Source organism: Sceloporus occidentalis, unplaced genomic scaffold (genome assembly GCF_023333645.1).
Source record: "Sceloporus occidentalis isolate IW3139 unplaced genomic scaffold, rSceOcc1.0.p SCAF_86, whole genome shotgun sequence".
Taxonomy (NCBI): Eukaryota; Metazoa; Chordata; class Lepidosauria; order Squamata; family Phrynosomatidae; genus Sceloporus; species Sceloporus occidentalis.
The window spans coordinates 629,951-648,393 of NW_028317066.1; the positions used below are offsets into that span (position 1 = coordinate 629,951).

At 45.2% G+C, this 18,443-nt stretch overlaps 1 protein-coding gene across 1 annotated transcript in view; it reads left to right on the forward strand.

Moving 5' to 3' along the window:
* The window catches only part of LOC149284958 (uncharacterized), a 130,126-nt gene that overhangs the window by 65,051 nt on the left and 46,632 nt on the right, over positions 1-18,443 (forward strand). The window lies entirely within an intron of this gene.

Sequence of the window (18,443 nt, forward strand, 5' to 3'; positions counted from 1 at the left end):
ATGGAAGTCGGAGAGGATTATTTTGTATTATTTTGCAACTCAAGATAGAGAACCTCCAAGGACCTGAATGAAATCTACTGTGTCTGTGACTTATCTTTAAGTGTGGAAAGTGGTCAGTGTATTGCCAATACCTATATCTAGATATTTGCTTCTATACTCTCCTATGCTATTTTTGAGTTGCATCTGGGAGTGTCACCCTCAGATTGCAGTGTACATTGGCTTGTGAATATGGTCAAAATTCAGAGCCAACAAGGACCTTAGAGGTGGTGTGCTAATCCCTTTTGTCTGAGGTATTCAATGCATTCAATTCGGTTTCACGCCATGCTTTCCCCACACATGAAATATGCTAAAGTGATATAAACCTTTCTGAACCCTCAGTTTCTGCCCCCAAGCAACAATTTCAATATAAATATCAGCCCCTACTTGCTGTTCTTTGGTGTCAGTCTAGTTACAGACAGACACTCTTTTTTTTTCATGGCTAAGCACCTAAATGCACTCACCAACCTCAATTGTCAAAGGAACTACTGACCTCTTCCCAACCAAATCCTCAGCAATTGGAATAAAGGTCTGGATAGATGACGTGTCACCATTAACAAAGCCTTACATCTATTCACCACTCCCACCTTTGTTACCTAGTTCTTGCATGTGTGTGTGAACACTTACATATTTCAAATGCCTCTGAAGATCTGTTTGATTCAGAACTTGCTATAGCTGAGCTGAATCTAGAGGTCACTATTGCCCCAGTAAACCTAATTCATTCTATTGAGCTAAGTACCAAATTCCCCTAAAAGCATAGCACTTGTGGGTGTCCACCCAGACTCCAGCATTTTGGGTAACAAAGGATGTCTTGAATCAACCATGGAGCTAAGCAAAAGAAACATTAGAGAAAAAGGAGTTTTTGTGTTCCCTTTCCTCGCTTCATAGATGTTACACATAACTGCTAAGTGGAACCCCTAAATATGTCTGAAAAGAAGGATTTGAGCTGGTTCTCACCAGTTCACTCAATCCAGTTCTTAAAATCTGTCAGTTTGGTGGCTGCCTCCCAATCCCCAAGGCCCCTCTCCTGGCCCTTCCCAGAGGTCCCTTCCTCTCCGCACAGAGCTAGGCGATCCTGGCTTTGCTCCTGCCTTCCCCTCCTGGCTCCCAGAGGCCTGATCCCCTTCACTTTCTCCCTCTGCTCTCCAACCTTGCCTCTTGCCCATCTGCACTGCTTTACCATTTCACCTTCCGCATCTCTTCCCTGCCTTTATGTTTTTCACATTGCCACCATCTCTCTATCACAGACACACACCCACAGAGTGTGATGCACAAAAGGGACACTTTGAGGTCATTTCTTGGCAAGACAATTAATATACGACTAATGCATTAGGAAAGGCAGAAAAAGGGGTCCGGGACCTCGTTTCTGATATTAGTGAGGGTCAAGTGCAAGGGAGAATCCTTAAAACAACCTTAAGACATCTCTAAGACAGGGATGGACTGCTGTAGGGAAGTGGGGTGGTCACATTGGACCCCAGCGGATCTCAGGGGCTACCCCACATTGTGTCGCCTAAAAATATGGCCTAATGTTTTGCCCCTCAATATCCCACAGCATCCCTTTGGGGAAGTGGAGGCCATTTTGCCACTGTTGGGCCCTCTCTGAGCCACTGCAGGGCCAAGGAAGGCTTTTTTCCCACAATGCCTCTCCAGAGTCTCAAAATGCTAGAAGAGGGGCTACAAAAGCCAAGAAACTTGTTCTGGGATGGGCTGAGGACCATTTAGGGGCAAAAAGCATTAATCTCTATGGCTCCTTACCACAAAATTCCAGAATTGGCAGTTTAGGATTGGATATTGAGAATCCTTACAAAGTGGAGAACAATAGTGCCTCACTAAAACTAGAAATTCCAAGATTCCACAGGAAGTTGTTATGACAATTAAATTACGTGTGAAAGGGAACTAGAAATGGTAGTAGAGCACAAGTTGAACATGTGTCAAGAGTGTGATGCAGCAGCTAAAAAGGCCAATGTGATCCTAGGCTGTATCAATAGGAGTACAGTGTCAAGATCAAGGGAAGTAATAGTGCTACTCTATTCTGTTTTGGTCAGGGCTCACTTGCAATAATCCTGTGTCCAGTTCTGGGCACCACAATTCAAACAGATGTTGAGAAGCTGGAGCATGTCCAGAAGAAAGAAACCAAAATGTTGAACAATCTGGAAACCATGCTCTCTGAGGAACAACTTAGGGAGCTGGATATGTTTAGCTGGAAGAAGAGAAGGTTAAGACTGGATATGACAGCCCTGTTCAAATATTTGAAGAGATGTCATATTCTGGATGGAGCAGGCTTGCTTTCTGCTACTCCAGAGAAAAGGACATGGAACAATGGATGCAAGCCACAGGGACAAGAGATTCCACTTAAGCTTTAGGAGGAACTTCCTCACAGTAAGAGCTCTTCAACAGTGGAATATACTCCCTCAGAGTTTGGTGGAGCCTCTTTCTTTGGAGGTCTTTAAACAGAGGCTGGATAGCCATCTCTCCGGGGGTGCTTTGAATGTCTATTCCTGCATGGCACAAGATTGAACCGGATGGTCCTTGTGGTCTATTTCAACTCTTTGATTCTATGGCCTGTTACAGACTGCCAAAATAAAGCTGCTTCAAGTCTCTTTGGAGGTATGCTATTTAAATGATGCATGCATCCTAAGAATCCGGAAGCTGCACCAAAGCCACACTCCAGTGCTTAGGAATGGAGTGTGGCTTTGGCATGACCTCCGGACTGTTAGGACCCATGCATCATTTAAATAGCATACCTCCAAAGAGACTTGAAGCAGCTTTATTTTGGCAGTCTGTAACAGGCCTATAATTCAAAAGTAGAATCATAGCGCTCTGACAGTAAATTATGAAAGGACCCTCAGTCTTCAGAGGAAGGGCAATGGATTCAGGTTCCTTACCCACAGAGGCCACATTCTCGTAATTCTCCATCATTACAGTACTATACATAAGTTTCTGCTTTTTTGTCAACAGTTTCCATTCCTCCTCAGTGAAATATACTGCCACATCCGCAAAGGTCACCTGCAACAGAAAATAGATCTTATCCAGAGAGTGACTAAACAAAAGGGGAGGAAAGCACATGGTGCATTGCAATTATTTTTTCAACAATTCACAATTTAGTCCAGGAAATAAACTTTACATTCTGCAAACAAACAAAAAGCTACAGCCTTTGAGATCCAGTTTGTCTCTAATCCTTTCAATGTAATATATAATATAATAAACAATATAATTTAGGCCATTTCTGGAATATTATACATTGATTAAGATACTGACTATCCCAACATGTATATTAGATGTCACCAATGAATTATAGTTCATTTAGTCATATCTCACCTAATTTCAGAGGCAAATTTCACTTTAAAAAAAACAGTTCTGGGGAGTACTCTGGGCTTTAGGGCCACTGGGCCCACCTTCAACTTAAGTCCAGAGATATTCTTCCATATCCCCCAGCATTTCACAGATTGGGAAAGCAAGACTCATGTGGAAAAGCAACATCAAAATGGGGTCAAGATGGCCAAAGTTGTTAATGATAAAGATCACACAAGCGAGGAAAGGTACAGCAGTTTGCTTTTGCCTCTGACTCCTGGCAAGGGCAAGACCCTGCTCCCTTCTCTCCTCCCCTCTTTTGAATTGATGGGATGCACACTCTTTTGAACTTGAAACACATTTTGCAGCAACTGAACTGACCTGAGGCGAAGGGGGAAAGTGGAAGGAGGAGAGTGAAATAGGACATTTTCAAAGCCCCTGAAAAAATGAGGTGACAGAGGAATAACCAGGACATTCTCTGCCAAACTGGGACAGTATGTTCTCTGCTTGCTTCATGAGCCGGCCCAGACACAGATGAAAGTAATAGTCAGGATGGCAACTTACCAAAGACTTGTTGTTCCTTGGCAGCCTCTTTCTGTTGGAGCCCAGCTCCCTCTGCTTGGCCTTTGTGTCGGCCATCAGGTAGGCGAGGGGTCTTGGTGGCCCTGCACTTTGGTCACTTCCAGCAAAGGATACCCCAAAGCCGTGTACAAGGGGTCCAAGATGAAGTTCCTGAGAAAAGAGACCAGGATTAGGCTTGGTTTGGCTAGAAACCCTGCAGCACTCAAAGTCACTGAGATCAGCATCCTGCTGGTGACATACGCAGGTGACTAATGTCTCCTTTGGTCCAATGCAGAGGTGGTCATCCCCTTCCTCCCTCTGCACCAAACAAAGCCTCCTGGAACTAGCATAGACTCACTGCAGCTCCCCTACACAACAGTTACTCCATGCCTTGTGAGAGTGGCTGGGGATCAGGGAATAGGGAATTGGAAAAGGTCCTGACTATGTCCTAATAGCTAGATGTGAAATGAGTGCATTATCTCCTGCAGAGGTCCCCAGTGGCCCTCAGAGGAAGATTTCTTCATTTTGCTTCTGACTACAGAAACACAGCTGGATGTTTCTCTAATGCCTCACACCCAACAGTCTCACCAGGCATAGAATGGCCATGAGGGATGGCTTCCACAACTCTATGGTAGGACCTGGATCAGTGAATGGCCAGTTGTAGCCTGATTCCACCTGGAGAAACAATGGAGCATAGAGGGTTCTGCTGGGTCAGGCTGTCTGGCCTGGTGGTTCCTCATTCTCCCGATGGTCGAATCAGCAGAACTCTCTATGCTCCAGTGTTGCTCTGGGAGGAATGGGTCTACAGCTGGCCATTCACTAGGGAGGCCTCCCGTCAAGAAGGGCAGGAAAGGAGCTCTCTCTTCCCAGGTTGTTCCCCTTCCATGGGATCCAGCCTTCCTCCCAGGATCAGGGGGCACCAGAGGATTGAGCTGATGGGAAGGGAGCACCCAATTCCCATGGCAAACTTCTGCATGCAGAGAAGTCACAATTCTGATAGTGTCTTTGCCCATGTGGAGAGTGCCCATTTTCCACACTGTTGCCTGTCCATCTTGTCTTGGGAATATCCTGATCTAGCCACATGCAGACCTAAATCCTAGCCTGTATCCTATGCCTAGTCCTGATCAGAGTAGAATCACTGAATCAATTGGATTTATCTATATGTTGACTCACCAGTCACTTATAGGTTCAGTGGGTCTGCTCTCTGGGGTTAACCAACAGGATAAAGGACTCCTCAGATTTTTTAATGCAGGGATGCAAATTTTTAATGCTATTTCATCATCACTGATGAGAATTTGACTTCTCTTTCACAAAGAGGAGGAGGGGGAGGACCTGCTTTATGTCCCAGGTGGAGAAGCTCTAGCTCTTGGGCTGGATGATACATGCTTTACTTTACAGACCAAATCCACGCCCTCCCATCATCATGGCCCCCTCCCCATTTAGACACTGGTCAAAATAATTATTTTATTTTTGCAAATGAGACTATTTCTCTAAGCTTAACTGCTGTGTTTGTCTATGTCAGTCATAGCAGGAGCATGAGGTATCTACCTCCTCCCTCTTCTTGCTAAAGCCACATAGAAATTGAGGCATGTACATTTGTGTGCATTGTTTCGGAATGGATCTATTGTCAAAATCACAATTTCTTCACTTTTCCTTGTATATTTTTTAAAAAGATGCACACTACTGAATGTGTTGCACTTGATATAACAAAAATCTATAAATGTATAGTTTATGAATGAACATTGCACCCTGAATTATACTCATTTTGGGGAAGTGAAGACATATGTAAATTCTTTTTATAAATGAAAGAAGTCATGCCAGACAAACCTGATCTCTTTTTTTGATAAAATTACCAGCTTATTAGATGAAGGGAATGCTGTGGATATAGTATATCTTGATTTCAGTAAGGCCTTTGACAAAGTTCCCCATGATATTCTTGCAAACAAGCTTGTAAAATGTGGACTAGACAAGGCAACTGTCACATGGATTTGTAATTGGTTGACCGGCCGAACCGAAAGGGTGCTCAACAATGGCTCCTTTTCATCCTGGAGAGAAATGACCAGTGGGGTCCCACAGGGCTCTGTCTTGGGCCCAGTGTTATTCAACATCTTTATCAATGACCTGGATGACAGAATTGGGGGCATACTTATCAAATTTGCAGATGACACCAAATTAGGAGGAGTAGCTAATACTCCAGAGGACAGGATCAAGATTCAAAATGATCTGAACAGACTAGAAAACTGGGCCATAGCTAACAAAATGAAATTCAACACGGAGAAATGTAAGGTACTGCACTTAGGGCGGAAAAACGAAAAGCACAGATATAGGATGGAGGACACCTGGCTGAATGAAACTACATGTGAAAGGGTAGTAGACCATAAGTTGAACATGAATCAACACTGCAATGCGGCAGCTAACAAGGCCAATGCGATTTTAGGCTGCATCAATAGAAGTATAGTGTCTAGATCAAAGGAAGTCATAGTGCCACTATATTCTGCTCTGGTCAGGCCCCACCTGGAATATTGTGTCCAGCTCTGGGCACCACAATTCAAAAAAGGACATTGAGAAACTGGAGTGTGTCCAAAGGAGGGTGACTAAAATGGTGAAAGGTCTGGAAACCTTGCCCTATGAGGAACGACTCGGGGAGCTGAGGATGTTTAGCCTGGAGAAAAGAAGGTTAAGAGGTGATATGATAGCCCTGTTCAAATATTTAAAGGGATGTCATATTGAGGAGGGAGCAAGCTTGTTTTCTGCTGCTCCAGAGACTAGGACCCGGAGCAATGGATGCAAACTGCAGGAAAAAAGATTCCACCTCAACATTAGGAGGAACTTCCTGACAGTAAGGGCTGTTCGACACTGGAACACACTTCCTCGGAGTGTAGTGGAGTCTCCTTCCTTGGAGGTCTTGAAGCAGAGGCTGGATGGCCATCTGTCGGGGATGCTTTGATTGTGATTTCCTGCATGGCAGGGGGTTGGACTGAATGGCCCTTGTGGTCTCTTCCAACTCTACGATTCTATGATTCTATGGTTCTAATATGTCACAAAGTTCTAGTGAACACAACATACAAACACAGTCCCCATAAAAAGGAATCACTGGCGCACTGTGTGTCTGGGTCTGGATATCTCACTTCCACCTTCTGGGAAGACAATGCTGCTAGAGACGGAATTTGGGGCTTTATGCCTGCAAAGCCTGGGCTCAGTCTCTCAGCTACAGCCCTTCCACACAATCCTGGACTGAACCATTTAAACAAAGATCCTCTTTCAGCTCCAGGAATAAAGCCCTACCTTCAGTAGAAAGACCCTGATTCCTGCAGCACCAGAAAGGCCTCTTCCGCAGTCCTTTATATCTGGAGCTTCCCTGGGTCAGAGGCCGTCTCCTCAGCCGTAGAGCAGGGTTGCTCTGAGTGCGAAGGAGGAGGAGGTCCACAGGGCTGAGGGAGGGAAGGCAATGGGGAAAAGATCAGCGCCAATGGCCATGGAGGGCAGAAGGTGACCATGCCTAGGAAACTCCTCTGAGTCCCAGCCCTAGGAATGAGTGGCAGGAGTGAGTCCACGGGGCTGAGGGGGTCTCCTTTCCCAAAGGGGGAGGCAAGGACCGGTGGACCCTCCCCAGCTAGAGCCCAAAGTGAGGGTCTCTTTCCCACCTCTCTCTCCCAGCCCCCAAAGCCCAGCCTCCCCACTGGCCCTGAGTCCCTGCCTCCCTTCCTCAGACCCCCACAGACCCCTCCCTCCCTCCCTCCCTCCCTCCCTCCCTCCCTTCCTTCCTTCGCCCCCAAAATGGAAGGCCAGAGGCACAAAGGGACACACTTCCTTCCTTTTGGCCCAAGGAGCCTGGCCTCCTTCTGACTCTGGAGCCTCAGGAGAGAAAGAGGAGCCTCGGTTCAACTGAGGCCTCAGAGAAGGTTCTGGAACATTATTCCCCACTATCACAAGCAGCACAAAATGGCTGCTGGGAAGACAAAATGGCCTCCTGAGTCTCAGCGCTTTGCAGTTGGCAGTTTGAGGCCTTCAGGGAACCCAAAATGGAGGATGAAAGGGCCTCAAAGTCGGAAGGGCCCCAAATAGGATTTCTGATCCTAAAGAAAAGATTTCCTGATGGCACCCGATGGCTGTGAGAACACAAAAAGTCCCCAAACAGGATTTGCAAACCTTCACAACACCTAAACATTTTCCTGATGCTATTGAAAGGAGGAACCTCATCCCCTCCTTAATTACAATCAATAGTGAAAGATATTAATATTGATATTAAGAGTGCCCATCGTCCACAACCCAGCTCAGGTCTTGACTGCTCAGGGAGGCCAGTCCAGCTGCAGGTGGCCCTCCGTCCGTCCGTCCGTCCGTCCGTCCGTCCGTCCTCCTTTCCTTCTGCATTCCTCCTCGTTTCCCCAGCATCAGCCCCTTTCCCAAGAAGGCTGCATCCGCACTATAGAAAGAAGGCACTTTGACACTGCTTGAACCACTCAGTGCTATGGAATCCTGGGATTTTACCTTTGGACACTTAGCCTTCTCTGCCAGAGAGCTCTCATGCCACAACAAACTACAAATCCCAGGATTCCATAGGATGGAAGCAGGAGAGTTAAAGCGGTTTCAAAGCGGATTATTTCTGTAGTGCAAATACAGCGGGAGTCGGTTGTAAAAGGATAGAAGCAGCCCATTCTTGTTTTTACTCTGCTAATAATGGTTTTCCTTTCAAAAAAGATGAGCAGTTTGCCTTTCAGTCTGATCTTTATTCTTATTCTTCTTGTTTGTTTGTATGTTTGTTTGTTTCATTCTTGGTAATGAGTTATTCTGATCTGTCTCCTTCCTTCTTGTCTGAAAATCTATTAATAAGGAAACTGGGGAGACTTTTTAAACCTCCCAAAGGAGCTCCTTTTCGCCTTTTTGGGGGACTAGCCTCCTCTTAGAAGCCAAAGCCCAGTGTTTGTGAAGAATAAGAATAAGGCTTATATTAAAACTATCCTCCCATTTCTGATCCCTTTTAAAACCCATGTTCCCCAGAAGGAGCAGAGCTGTGTAATAAAAAAACCCTCTCAGAAAAGAGACACAAAAGACACACAAAGAGACACACTTCCTTCCTTTTGGCCCCAGGAGCCTGGCCTCCTTCTGATTCTGGAGCCTCAGGAGAGAAAGAGAAGCCTCTGTTCAACTGAGGCCTCAGAGAAGGTTCTGGAACATTATTCCGCACAGTCACAAGAACACAAAATGGCCACTAGAACACAAAATGGCTGCCAGAACACAAAATGGCTGCCTCTGTCTCAGAGCTTGGCAGATGGCAGTCTGAGGCCTTCAGGGAACCCAAAATGGAGGACGAAAGAACCCCAACCAGGATTTCCAAACCTTAACAACACCTAAAATGTCAAACCAAAAGAACATTCCCAGAGTTCCATAGCACTGAGCCATGGCCATTACAGTGGTGCAGAGCAAGAAGGCCCAGGAAGGTGGCATTAATGATGATTAAGGTCTGGCAGCACCTCCATCCTCCCCCAAGGCCTGACATCATCATCATCATCATCATCATCATCATCATCATCATCATCATCATCATCATCATTGCTACAGCATGAGAGCCACCATTAATAGCATTGAAATCCCCTTTAGGGAGTCATACTCTCCCTCCTTCAGAGAGAGTGGGCCTTGCCTAGAAGGACTGCTGGGCCTCCTTCCTCCCCACCTTAATTGCAGTGGCCAAAGAGAAGCAGCACCAGCAGTAGACCCAAGCCAGGCCCAGGCAGCCCTCAGGGCAGCAGTGAAGCCTAGTGGTTCCAGGCCTTGTCTCTCTGCTGTAGCTTCACTCCCCCCCTCTCTTTCCTGTCTCTCTGTCTCCTTCTCCCTCTAAAACCCTGCTCCTTTCTCCTTACTCACTCTTCCGCGTGCAGAGCTAAATAGAGAAGCAGAAGCTCCCCCTCTTTTTGAGGCTGGCCAATGGGGGCAGAGCAGCTGGAAGACCCCACCCCCCTGCCCCAGACTCACATTTTGTGTTCCACCCTCTTCCAAACCTAGCCCCCACCTCCAATTCCCACAGTCTATGCCCCACAGGTAACAATCCCTCTGAGGCTGAGAGAGTGTGACTTGCCAAGGGTCACCTAAGTCCAAAACACACTGCAACAATAATCCAATCTGAGACCGCTTTAATTGCCCTGGCTCAATGATAGGGAATTCTGGGAGATGTAGTTTTGTGAGACATTGAGCCTCTCTGTCAGAGGGCTCCGGTGCCACAATAAACTCCATTTCCCAGGATTCCCTAGCACTGGGCCAGGGCAGTTAAAGCGCTCTCAAAATGGACTATTGCTGCCCTGTGTTTTGGACCTTTCTTGGCAGCAAACTGTCCATAGCCTGCAATGCATCTCCTAATTCTGTTGGCAGTCCCTCCCTCTCAACACTTTCTCATTTCCCCCCAAAACCAGCACAAAGCTGGCAGATGGAAAGAGGTTTTAAAGCAGCATTTAAATCTGCCATATTTGTTTTTAAAAGACTAAATGTCCCAAATGCTATTATCAGTTTTGTAGCTATTATTACAGAAAGACGCAGAGTGCAAACTCCTCAAGTACCTTTATTTTCTGGAGTTAGATGGGCTTTTCCAACTGACTCTCTGTGATGATCTCCGGTGGTCCAAGCAGCCAAACTGCGGCCCTGTGATAATAATAATAATAATAATAATAATAATAATAATAATAATAATAATAATAGTTTTATACCCCTCTCTTCAGCCAAAAGGCTACCAGAGTGGCTTACAAATTGTTAATTAGACATTTAGACATTATGGCTCTTAGCCCAGCAGACCCTTAACTTCCTTAAATCTCTCTGCCATCATCCAGTGAATTATAAAAGGGTTTCCCTTAACCTACACTGGGACCAGTTAAGGAACCTTATTTCTCCTTCTTTACTGATCTTCCCAAGCATCAACCGAGCCAAAACACGTGTAAAAGGAGCGTCGAGTAGTAGATACTCCAAGGAGATATTTACTATAAATAACAAAATATAACTGAAATATAAGTCCTACAAGATATTAAGAATCTTGCAGGTACAATATTTGTAAGTATATAATATTCAATTCATACAAGCTATTAAAAAAATAAATAGACCTAAGCGTCCAATTCTGAGACTAACTTCCAAGATCCGCTCTTTAACTCTCTCTCTCTCGATCTCCAACCGACACAATTCCCCCAACTGTCTCTTGGTCTCTCAGGCCTTATATCTCCTTCTCACGGAAGCTTCCAGAAGAACCTTTATCTTGCTCTCTGATTGGTCAAGAGAGCCTTCCGTAGCAGTGATGTCATTCTGCATTTGCATAAACCTCCGTTTACTGCCTGAAGAAAACCTCCATTGACTGGAGCCCAGTCATTACACTTTCCCAAGGCAAGGCTTGCACCTCTTTCCCAATGTTGTTCTTGGTGTCTGCCTTCCAGTTGTTTCCAGGTCTTATGGTGACATTATGGGAGTCTCTGAAGGGGTTTTCTTGGCAGGTTCCTTCAGAGTGGGTTTCCCATGGCCATCCTCTGAGGCTGAGAGAGTGCAACTTACTATTATTATTATTATCATAGTTTATTTCTATAGCGTTGTAAATGTACACAGTGCTGTACATACAAATGATCAAGTCAATAAAAATAAAACCTGCCAATCTACAAAATATGTATAAAACAATAGGCAATAATATAAACTATTATTATTATTATTAACCTTTATTTATAAAGCGCTGTAAATTTACACAGCGCTGTATATAAAATTTTTAGTCAGACGGTTCCCTGCCCTCAGGCTTACAATCTAAAAGACACGACACAAAAGGAGAAGGGAATGGTGGTGGGGGATAGGATCAGGTCCAGCAGATCTTCTCCACCTCTGAGGCCTGGACCAAGGCAGATGGACTGGAGGAAGGGCTTGGCTTCTTGATGGATGGTTAGAAGGAGGCTTCCTGGGTCAGAGAGGGGCTCACCTCTGGGAATGCTTCTCTAAACAATAGTCTTTAATTCAGTTTTGAAACTGGGTAGAGAAGTGATGAGGTGTGCATGTGGGGGAAGAAGGTTCCAGGAGTAAGGGGCAGCAAGCGAGAAGGGATGAATTCGGGAGGGGGCAGTGGTAGTCCTACACTGTGACAGGAGACCCTGACTACCAGAGCGGAGGGTGCGAGTAGGAATGTAAGGAGAAAGAAGGTCAGATAAGTAAGGAGGGGCCAATCCATGGAGGGCTTTGAAAGTCAATAATAAAAGCTTGTACCGGATGCAGAAGGGGAAGGGGAGCCAGTGAAGGGAGGAGAAAAGAGGTGAAACATGGTCAAAGCGGCAAGCGGATGTGACAATATGGGCAGCTGAATATTGGACAGAGATTAAAGGATGGAGATGTGACAGAGGAAGCCCTGTCAGAAGGAGGTTACAATAATCTCGTAGTGAAACCACTAGGGCATGGACCAGAGTCTTGGCAGTAGAGATTGAGAGGAATGGACAGATCTTGGCAATGTTGTGGAGAAAGAATCTACAGGTCTTGGCGGTGGCCTGGATCTGGGGAACAAATGACAGAGAAGAGTAAAAAATGAAGCTAAGACTGCGGGCTTGATGAACCGGTTGAATAGAAGTGCCGTCGACAGAAACAGAAAAGGAATATTGAAGGTTGGGTTTAGGTGGAAAGACAAGAAGCTCAGTCTTAGACATGTTGAGTTTCAAGCACCGAAGCCACATCCACTGAGAGATGGCAGTTAGACAAGAAGAAACTTGCTGTTCAAGCCCCATCGAAAGGTCAGGGGTGGAGAGATACAGCTGAGTGTCGTCGGCGTACAGATGATAGGAGAAACCAAAAGAACTGATGAGTTTACCTAGAGACAGTGTGTATAGAGAGAACAGAAGGGGACCCAAGACAGAGCCCTGGGGAACTCCAACAGATAGTGGAACAGTGGATGAAGTCTGACCACCCGTGACCACTGCAAAAGATCTATCTGACAAGTAAGATTTAAACCAGTCGAGAGCAGAATCAGCGAACCCAAGGTCAGAAAATAAATCAACCAGGAGACAGTGATCAACAGTGTCAAAGGCTGCAGACAAATCTAGAAGAATGAGAATAGAGTAGAGGCCGTTTGCCTTGGCCCGCAAGAGATCGTTTGAGCTCTTGGTGAGGGCTGTCTCTGTAGAGTGCCGTGGGCGGAAGCCAGATTGGAAAGGGTCCAGGATGGAGTTGGCTTCAAGAAACTTAATACAGCGAGAATAAACGACCCGTTCTAGGACCTTAGAAAGAAAAGGAAGAAGAGAAATTGGATGATAGCTAGACAAAGAAGAGGGGTCGAGAGAGGGTTTCTTCAGAATTGGGGAAATGAGAGCATGTTTGAATTCAGAAGGGAAGGAACCCATAGAGAGAGAGATTAAAGATATAGAGGAGCGAGGGCAGAAGAGAAGGGGCTATAGAGATTAGGAGACGGGAGGGAATAGGATCAAGAGAGCAGGTAGTAGGTTTGGAAGAATTAGTACAGAATATGGCAGCTAGGTTGGTTACTGGATGTTCCAGGACCAGCCATATAACACCGGTTTTGCAAGATCTACATTGGCTGCCTGTTTGCTTCCGGGCGCAATACAAGGTGTTGGTTATAACCTATAAAGCCCTAAATGGCTTGGGCCCAAGGTACTTGGAGGACCGCCTCTCCCCATACAGTCCGTCTCACACGCACAGATCGAGCGGAAAACATTTGTTAAGAGTTCCTAAAGCAAGATACATTTCATCTCGGAGGGCATTTTCCATCTCAACCCCACAGCTTTGGTACTCCTTGCCCGATGAGCTCCGCGCTGTCACCTCCCTAGATGTATTTAAGAGGAATTTGAAGACCTTCCTATTCCGCCAGGCTGTTCCCCATGAGCATTAATGTTATCTTTATCTCCCTTGATGATGTATACTGTCCAATCCAGCTATTTGTTATGGTATTTAATGTTTTTAATTGTTTATTAAGATATCTGATTTTAGATGATGTATGGTATGGGTAGTTGGTTTGCACATTGCTGGGGATATATGTTGTTTTTAATTGTTTTTTGTTATACTTTTCATGTTGGAAACCGCTGTGATCTGCATAGGAATAGCGGTATATAAATAAAAAAATTTATTTTATTATTATTATTAACTTCTATTCTGGACCGCCATCTGGTGCCCACTCTTGGCAAATCACTAATAGCAGTTAACCAAATTAAACAGTATATAAAACAAAAACATGAAACAAGCTAGACAAGGTAACTGTTACATGGATTTGTAATTAGCTGACCTGCGAAAACCTAAAGGGCACTCAACAATGACTCCTTTTCATCCTGGAGAGAAGTGACCAGTGGGGTGTCCAGTGGGGTTCTGTCCTGGGCCCAGTGCTATTCAACATCTTTATCAATGACTTGGATGACAGAATTGGGGGCATACTTATCAAATTTGCAGCTGAAACCAAATTAAGACGTGTAGCTAATACCCCAGAGAACAGGATCAAAATTCAAAATGACCTGAACAGATTAGGAAGCTGGTCCAAAGCTAAGAAAATGAAATTCAACACAGAGAAATATAAGGTACTGCATTAAGCGCGGAAAAATGAAATGCACAGATATAGGATGGGAGACACCTGGATGAATGAAACTACGTGTGAAAAGGATCTAAGAATCAAGTAGACACAAGTTGAACATGAGTCAACAGTGTGATGCGGGAGCCAAAGAGCCAATGCGATTTAAGGCTGCATTAATAGAAGTATAGTGTCTAGATCAAGGGAAATTAGTGCCACTCTATTCTGCTTTGGTCAGGCCCCACCTGGAATATTGTGTCCAGTTCTGGATGCTGAAAAACTGGAGCATGTCCAAAAGAGGGCGACTAAAATGGTGAAGGATTTGGAAACCGCAATGGGACAGTCTCAAAGCTTCAGGCAAAGAGCATCAGACTGAACTCACAATGGGACAGTCTCAATGCTTCAGGCAAGAAGCATCAGAATGAAGTCACAATGGGACAATCTCAATGCTTCAGGCAAAGAGCATCAGACTGAAGTCACAATGGGACAGTCTCAATGCTTCAGGTAAGGAGCATCAGAATGAAGTCACAATGGGACAATCTCAATGCTTCAGGCAAGGAGCATCAGACTGAAGTCACAATGGGACAGTCTCAATGCTTCAGGCAAGAAGCATCAGAATGAAGTCACAATGGGACAATCTCAATGCTTCAGGCAAAGAGCATCAGACTGAAGTCACAATGGGACAGTCTCAATGCTTCAGGTAAGGAGCATCAGCTGCCCTCAGTTCGCCTCTGACATCTTCCTCCTCCACATCTTTATTATGCCCAAGTTTGTAAGGGCAACCTGTTTAACCTGAGAGCGTGTAATGAAAATTTCTCTTTCTGTGGACTTATTCAGAGCAGGCCTAACACAGATAGTGAGACACCAAATTTGGGTTTAAACACTTTACATGCAAAAATTTATTAAATCACAAAAAATAATACAAACATTGATTATCAAGAGCTCTTTCATTCACTCACACATCCATACAATACTCACACACACTTTCCTTCCGCCAGACATTGATCAGTTGTCCTCAAAGGCTGGGGATGACATTGTCATCGTGCGGTTGGTGCCAACAAAATTAGGGTGAAAGCCAAGGATCCTTATACTTTTCTTCTCTCTGGCTTTTGGTTGCTGAAGTCTTGCAATATTGCAGCCCATTACTCAACTTCTTCTTTTCGGGAGGAGACAGCTGTTCAAAGGCAGGTCTTTCTGTTCAAATTAGTCCATTGTCCTGTCAGTTCCTCTTTATTGTGACTCAGGAGAAAAGGCACTTTCCCGGTCATAGTTCGACACACCTGAACACCTCCCCCGCTTCAGCTTCCAAATTCCTCAGCCTTTCCTTGTCTCAGTTGCCAAATCAATGCTCTGCGCGGAACCATCTTGTTTAGTTCTTTAGCTTGTTTTAAAACACCATTCCTTGGTTCTTTGGTTCTTCAGTTTTGGGTTTAAGTCAGAATTCACACATTTGTCTTACATCTTTAACTTGGACACCATCCCCTTCATACAGTCCTTTATTTCCTTTCTGTCTTCCTCCAGTCAATAAACTTCTACCTGGGGTTCTTCTTTGCTGGGGCAGCTATCAAGGGACTCTCCTACTGCCAGGTCCCAGGCTGTCACTCTGCCCCCCGACGGCCTTCCTTTCCCCATTCTGGGGCCGGAAACCCAAATCTTCCAGTGGTAGCCTGGGTGGTATGAGCGTCACAAGGTTTCCCAGTCTTGGGCTAGGCTCCTAGCTCCTCTGAAGAAGGCACCTGCTCCTCCACCACCGGGATCTCCAGAACCACCCTTGTTCCTGGGTCTCCATTGGAGGTAAAAAAGTGAGACTTTGCAAACTGTGAGATCTGGAGTTAGTCCTGTGCTCAAAAAATAAAACCCATTTGAAACAAGAGCAGCTTTATTGATGAATCCAGGCAGAAACATCCATTAACATGTTTTTGCAAAGTCTGAAGTCCAAAGGACCTTGTTCAACCCCTCCCTAAGCCAAGGTTGTGTATACGTCCCTTCCTTTCTCCCAGACAGCCTCACCTTGAAGAGCGGTCTTCCCAAGCCAGCTTGACTCCTCCTTGAGAACCATCTCCAGCTGCAACCCCAGCCCCTCTCCAAATGCCCTCCTTCATCTAAAAGCCACTCTGTCTTCCTAACATTTCCCACTACATGCTTTCTACAACCCATCACTCTACACTACCTACTATGAACTACAACTATAACTCCTACTTTAATAACCAAACCCTAATATTTTATTCTTTATGACAGAACCCTTATACACTGTTTCTGACACATAATGGGCCAGTCCCAATCCTTCAGGTAAATAGCACCACCCTGAAGTCACAATAGTACCGTCTCAGTCCTTCATCCAAGGAGCATCAGACTGAAGTCACAATGGGCCAGTCTCAATGTTTCAGGCAAGAAGCATCAGCCTCAGGTTGCAATGGGCCAGTCTCATTCAGGTAAGGAGCACCAGCCTGAAATCACAATATGTCATGAATACCTTTATTCGTGCATTTATTCATTTGGGATTCATGCCATAAAGGTTATAGGTTTAGGTTTAGATTAGAGTTAAGATAGATGGGATTTATGGTGGGTTAAAATAACATGTTTTAATATGTGCTTTAATAGAAGATGCTAGAAAGAGGTAGGGAGATCATGGCTAAAGAATGTGCTTCTTTGCTAGGACTGGAATGTGTGGGAATCATCCTTCTAACAGAGGCTTGCGTTTAAAAGACTGTCTCTGTAAAAGGAGGGGGAACCTAGAGAGTTATTGGTATTTTTATATTTTATTATGTTGCTATGGGTTTATGCTTATTATCTTTTCACATGGTATCATACTAGATTGGGATTGATGGGGATATATATTTATTAACTATATATATAGTTAAGCCATAATATTAATTAAACTGTTGTGTGGCTGAGTTCTGTGGTCCAAGGTCACAGGTGCAGTGGTTGAGAAAAGGCACATGAGAGCTTAATTGTTTTTAGAAAAGGTGCCAGAATCCCGGATGGGAGGACACTGCGGGAAAGGGCTATCCAATTAATTAGCTTTATTGGTAAACGGAGTGGGGTGGATTCATATGGTTGTAAAAGGGATATATTTATATCTTCTTTAATTCCTGACAAAAAAGTGACTTCTATTACATGTATCTTCTTCTTCAATAAAAGCTGCTCCTTTTTCAAAGTATTGCTTTTTGTGTTGCAAGAGGGGCTGCAATTAGGGCCCTGACAGATCTCTCTCTCCCCTTCCATTCACCCTGCTTTCCCAAAAGGGCTGGAGAGCAGACCAAACCAACCACAGAACCTTTCCCTGATCTTGTGTAATGCCAGGTCAGTCAAAACTAAAATGCACATAGTCCGTGATGTCCTACTGGACCAAGAGGCTGACCTGGCTTGTTTCACGGAGACCTGGCTGGGTGATGAGAGCTCAGCCACCTGGGATCAGGCCTTACCAGCCGGGTTCTCCCTCAGTGAGCAGGTAAGGGGAGTGCCTTTGGTCCATGAAGACAATCTTGCTTTGCCCAGGATACCTATCCGTATGATGGACCACATCGAATGTACATACCTCAGCTTAAAGACTAGGGAAAGTCTGGGGATTCTGTGGGTTTACTGTCTGCCCTGTTCCTTAACAGACTCCCTAGCGGATCTGACACAACTGGTGTTTGAGCTGCTGCTGGATTCGCCTAGGCTTTTAGTCCTGGGCAACTGCAACATCCCCCTCAATGCCACTTCTCAGCATGCACAGGGATTACCAGGGCCTAGACGCTGCTGCTGCTTATTCTGCTGGGGGCCTTTGTGGGAAAGGAAGGTATGCTCTGGGGGTTCAGCGGCCTCCCCTTCCTTCCTTCCTTTGAGGAAACAGCAATGGAGCCCAAGGTGCAGAGCTGGACTCAGGAGGGAAAGGCAGGACAGGAAGGCTCTCTCTGTGTACCCTGTGTGTGTGTGTGTGTGTGTGTGACTGTGTGTGTTTGCCTCTGCTGTTCTTACGGCTGGGAATGGAGCTGAGGACTGAGGAGAGAAGAAAGGGTCAGTTTTGGGCAGATTCAGAACTTTGTGCATCAAAGAGTCCAGTGTGTTG